This window comes from Carcharhinus amblyrhynchos, chromosome 4 (assembly GCF_965287045.1).
Source record: "Carcharhinus amblyrhynchos chromosome 4, sCarAmb.v2.hapA, whole genome shotgun sequence".
In the NCBI taxonomy this organism is placed as follows: domain Eukaryota; kingdom Metazoa; phylum Chordata; class Chondrichthyes; order Carcharhiniformes; family Carcharhinidae; genus Carcharhinus; species Carcharhinus amblyrhynchos.
This window is the reverse complement of record NC_137327.1, coordinates 131,473,954-131,479,763: the sequence shown is the minus strand read 5'-3', so window position 1 is coordinate 131,479,763 and position 5,810 is coordinate 131,473,954.

Sequence of the window (5,810 nt, the reverse complement as noted above, 5' to 3'; positions counted from 1 at the left end):
ACGTCCTGTAGATTGTATATATGCAGCCAAATGGATATTTAAGGTGACAGATGAGTTGGCCAATCAATCAGGCTGCTTTGTCCTGGATGGTGTTGATTTTCTGAGGTTTGTTGGAACTGCACTTATCCCAGCTAATGGGGAAGTATACAATCACACCACTGACTTCAGCCTTGCAGACGGTGGAAGGAACTTCTTCACTCAAAGGGTGGTGAATCTCTGGAATTCTCTGCCCGTTGAAGTGGTGGAGGCTACCTCGCTAATATTTTTAAGACGCGGGTTGATGGGTTTTTGATAAGAGAGGGGATTAAGGGTTATGGGGAGAGGGCGGGAATGTGGAACTGAGCCACGACAGATCAGCCGTGATCTTATTGAATGGCGGGGCAGGCTCGAAGGGCTGGATGGCCTACTCCTGCTCCTATTTCTTATGTTCTTATGTTCTTATATTTTGGGCAATCCTGAGATGAATTAATTGCTTCCAAATACATGATGTCTGTTCAGGTTGTAAAAGTGAAATCTTCAACATAACTTCATAGACTCTCTGTTGACACTATTGATAAAAAAGCCCAACAACACATCTACTTTCTCAGAAGGCTAAGGAAATTTGGCATGTCCACAACGGTTCTCACCAATTTCTACAGATACGCCACAGAAAGCATCCTTTCTGGTTGTATCACATCTTGGTATGGCTCCTGCTCATTTGTATCGAAACATCAGCTCTTTTTCCCTCCTTACAGATGCTGCTAGGCTTGCTGAGATTTTCCAGCATTTTCTTTTTTGGTTTCAGGTTCCTGCATCCACAGTAATTTGGTTTTACCCAGTCTATCCAGCCTCTCCTTATAACTCAATCAAGTCCCAGTTGCATCCTAGTAAATCTTTTCTGCACTCTTTCTAGTTTAATCATATCCTTCATGAGATGGAATAGTGGCCAGTTTTTCCCTCTCCTGTCCACTCGAAACAACTACAGTGTTCACACTGCGGAACTCAAGATTCTTGGCAATTAACCATTGCCTTTATGTTAATGATCAAAGTAGCCACGCACCTCTCCTGCTCTGGAGAAGACAGTTCCAAAAAATTAATCTTGGCCATCTGAAAACAGGAGGACAACGCAGGAAGGTACACTGCAGAATAGAATAATGAGTGAATCTGCAATAAATGACTCATGGATGAATGCAGGCTCTGACAAAACACAAGGGCAGAAAACAATTGAGTTTTTCATGTATCATTTATAACTACATCAAAAGTACAGACAGCCTCACATTGCCTGCCATCACAGCAATTCCATCAGTGGTTTGGCCCAATGCACTAAAAGTAATTGTAATGTTGTTGCACTGCATCCCTGGCTCTCAGTTTTGCCTCTGGAAGTGTTATTTGTGACGGTTTCCTGCTGTCAACATAATCATAGTGTTAAATTGGAAGTCATTTGAAAAACCCAGACACCAAAATTTTAAAGAAGAAATGCAGATCTATCACACAATGAGAGCAAAGATTAAGAAATGGAAGTATTGAAGAAAAAGCATACGATTCCACAAAGGTGAGTGGCAGGTCAGAATAGTGTTTAAAGTTTATTTATTAATGTCACAGGTAAGCTTACAGTGACACTGCAATATTAACACTACAGGGATAGGGGTTGGATGGGATTGTGGTTGGTGCAGGCTCAATGGGCCAAATAGCTTCCTCCTGCACTGTAGGCAATCTAGGATTCTAAATTGTCTACCAAATTTTCTGTCTCGCTCATGACGATTTCTGGAAAGTTCTTAGTTTAAAATTTATTTATCAGCGGCACAAGTAGGCTTACATGAACACTGCAATGAAGTTACAGTGAAAACCCCCTAGTCGCCACACTCCTGTTTGGGTACACTGAAGGAGAATTTAGCATGGTCAATGCACCCTAACCCAGCTGGTCTTTTGGGCTGTGGGAGGAAACCGGAGCAGCTGGAGGAAATCCACGCGGACACGGGGAGAATGTGCAGACTAGGCACAATGACCCAATGACCACAATGACCCTCAAATCTGGGTCCCTGGCACTGCCACTGTGCCATCCTGGATAGATAACTGTAACAGACATGCCTTGTGATGTCAATTGCATTTTGCATAAAAGTATTAATTCTTATATTTGAAATTATATTTAGGTTCAAATAGTCTGGGTATTATCGCTATTGCTTCTTTTCTGTAAAGAAACTAGATAATTTTCTGTCTAGATAAACAGGGGACTTACCCCATTTTTTCTACCCTTTGGGGAATGATGGATGGGGGGATGTGGTGGAAGGATTTCTGAGCTGATTATCAGCCAGTTGAACTTTGTTAAACATGTTAGTTTGTGGCCAACAAGCTCTGGTGTTGGATGCGAACCTTGGCCTTCTGGTCCAGCTGTTGGGACACTATCACTACAGCTCAGGACCTCCTACATTCTTCCACTCCTCACCTGAAAATATATTTTTCTTCCGATTCGTTTCCTAGATTTTAGTTCCTGTCATTTAAAGTCGGTGGCTGTTTCTATTGGATGGGTTTATGAAACACAAATCAACCAATTCCCTATTTATTTATGAAGTTGCTGTTTGTGATCAGCCAGTTAACAAGGTGAACTGGAGAGAAGGAGAGAGAAATACCTGCTTTATGATGCCCCGGGGCTTTCAAAAGCCTCATTTAGACATTGAGACATGGTGGCACAGTGGTTAGCACTGCTGCCTCACAGCGCCAGGGACCCGGGTTCAATTCCCGGCTTGGGTCACTGTCTGCGTGGAGTTTGCATGTTCTCCCTGTGACTGCGTGGGTTTCCTCCGGGTGCTCCGGTTTCCTCCCACGGTCCGGAAGGGAGGGTATCCATAAAGTTTAACATCATCACGGCCTCCTCCATTCTGGGTGCCAGTGGTGGGGTGTCTGGTGATGGTCGCCAGCTTAAGGCATTGGCATTTGCCACTCAAGTCCTTGGTTGGTGTTTCAATCAATACTAACATGCCACCAGCAAAAGTGCCCAATGCTGGATCCGGGCTGATACTACCAGCGGCACTGCTTTGTCTTCCTTGAGTTGGCCATGCTAAATTCTCCCTCAGCATACCCGAACAGAGTGTGGCAGCTGGGGGATTTTCACATTGCAATGTTAATGTAAGCCTACTTATTCCTTGCTCTCTCAGAGCAGATACAAAGCATCATAAAATGGGAGGGATATCAGACAGATGTCACTGCCTACGTTGACACAAATGACTTAGGTAGAAAGAGTAGCGAGGCCCTGCAATGGCAATTTAGGGAGTTAGGTAAAAGATTAAAAAGCAGGACCTCTAGGGTAGTAATCGCAGGATCACTCCCCATGCACAAGTACGGCTGGGAACAGGGAGATAGTGCAGCTGGATAAAGAACTGGTGCAGGAGGGAGGGCTCCAGATTTGTGGATCATTGGGATGTCTTTCAGGGAAGGTGGGGCCTATACAAGAAGGATGGGTTACATCTGAACTAGAGGGGCTGGGAGGTTTGCAAATATGATTTGGGTGGGTTTAAACCAGTGTAATGGGGGGGTGTGGGGATCAGAGCAGTAGATCAGCAAGCATAGAAACTGGGGATAGGCATGTGACCAAGGCCAGGCTAGCTAAGGGAAAGAGCACACTGGGGGAGATCAAACTCAGGGGGCCTGGAGGTCTGGAGTGCATCTGCTTCAATGCAAGCAGTATATAACAAGCAAGACAGATGAACTTAGAGCTGTGATTCATTCATGGAACTTGGATGTGATTGCGGTAATAGGCTCGGTTAAAAGAGGAACAGGACTGGCAATTATTCCGTGATGTAAGTTGGGGAAGGCACAAGAGGTGAGGAAGTTGCAATATTGTTTAGGGAACGAATGTACAGAGGGAGGACACTTTGAAAGAATCTGTAATGAGACTCTGTGGATAGAGCTCAGAAACAGGAAGTGGGCAGTCATAATGAGGGGATTGGGTACTACAGGCCTCCCAACAGCCCCTGGGAAGTTAAAGGAAGGATATGTGAACAGATTCTGGACAGATGTAGAATTAATAGGGCCATTGCAGTGGGAGAGTTTAATTTTCCTCATACTGGCTAGGGGCCCAAATGGTGAGGAATTTGTTAAGTGAGTCCAGAAAGGTATTTGTTGGAACAATATGTAGAACCCCACCACTGGCACCTAGAATGGAGGAGACCATGATGATGTTAAACTTTATGGATACCCTCCCTTCTGGACCGTGGGAGGAAACCAGAGCACCCGGAGGGGGGAGTGGGGGCAGGGGTCACGGGAGCTAACTGGACCCGGTACTAGGGAATGAGCCCGGCCAAGGCATCAAAGTTGCACTGGGGGAGCGTGTGGCAACAGTGACCACAATTCCATAAGTTTTCACATATCCATGGAAAAGGACAAATGTTGCCCCAGGGTTGAGGTGCTAATTTGGGGGAAGGCTATCTATAACAGGATGAGGCAGGATTTGGAGGCTTGGTTTGGGAGAGGCTATTTGAGGGTAAATCCACACCTGGCACGTGGGAATCTCTTAAGGAGCAGTTGATTGGCGTGCAGGGCAGACATGTGTCTGTGAGAAGGTATCTGACAGGAAAGGTAGGGTTCAGGAACCGTGGAAAAACCAGGGAAATTGTGAGCCTAGTCAAAAACAACAAGGATGCATCCGTAAGATCAGCCAACTAAAAATGGATGAAGCACTTCATAGAATCATACAGTGCAGAAGGAGGCCATTCGGCCCATCAAATCTGCACTGACCACAATCCCACCCAGACCCTATCCCCAAACTTTTACCGTGCTAGTTCCCCCTGACTCTAAGGGGCAATTTAGCATGGCCAATCCACTTAAACCCGCACATCTTTGGACTGTGGGAGGGAACCGGAGCACCTGAAGGAAACCCACACGGACACAGGTAGATCATGCAGACTCCACACAGACAGTGACCCGAGCCGGAAATCGAACCCGGCTCTGTGAGGCAGCAGTGCTAACCATTGTGCTACCATGTCGCCCCTTGAAGCACTTGAAGAATATAGAGAGAGTAGAAAAGAATTCAAACAGGGAGTTCAGAGAGAAAAATGGGTCACAAGATATCCTTGGCAGGTAGGATTAAGGAGAATCCTAAGGTATTTTGTACATATATTAGGAATAAGAGGGTAGCTAGAGAAAGGGTTGGTCCACCCGAGGACAAAAGAAGGAAATGTGTAGGACCAAAGGAAGTGGGTGAGATCCTTAATGAGTACTTTGCATCGGTATTCACAAAGGAGAGGGACATGTTGATTAATGGTTTCACAGAAGGGTATGTAAACCCTTTAGAACAAGTCATCATTATAAAGGAAGAAGTGTTAGGTGTATTTAGAAGCATTAAAGTAGATAAATAACCACGGCCAGATGGCATCTATACAAGATTACTGAAGGAGACAAGAGAGTAAATTGCTGGGCTTCAAACAGAAATGTTCATTTCCTCATTGGCCACAGATGAGGTCCCAGAGGATTGGAGGAAAGCCAATGTTGTCCATTATTTAAGAAGGATAACAAGGATAATTATAGGCCAGTAAGCTTGATATCAGCGGTAGTGGAATTGTTGGAGAAGATTCTTAGGGATTGGATCTATACACATTTGGAACTGAATAGTGTTATTAGCGACAGCATGATTTTGCACAAGGGAGGTCATGTCGCACTAATTTTATTGAGTTTTTGAGCAGGTGACAAAAATGATTGACAAGGGAAGGGCTGCTGATGTTGTCTACATGGACTTCAGTAAAGCAAATGATGGCAGGCTGGTGCAGAAGATTAACTCGCATGGATCAAGGGTGAACTAGCTAAATGGATTCAGAACTGGCTTGGCCATAGAAAGAAGT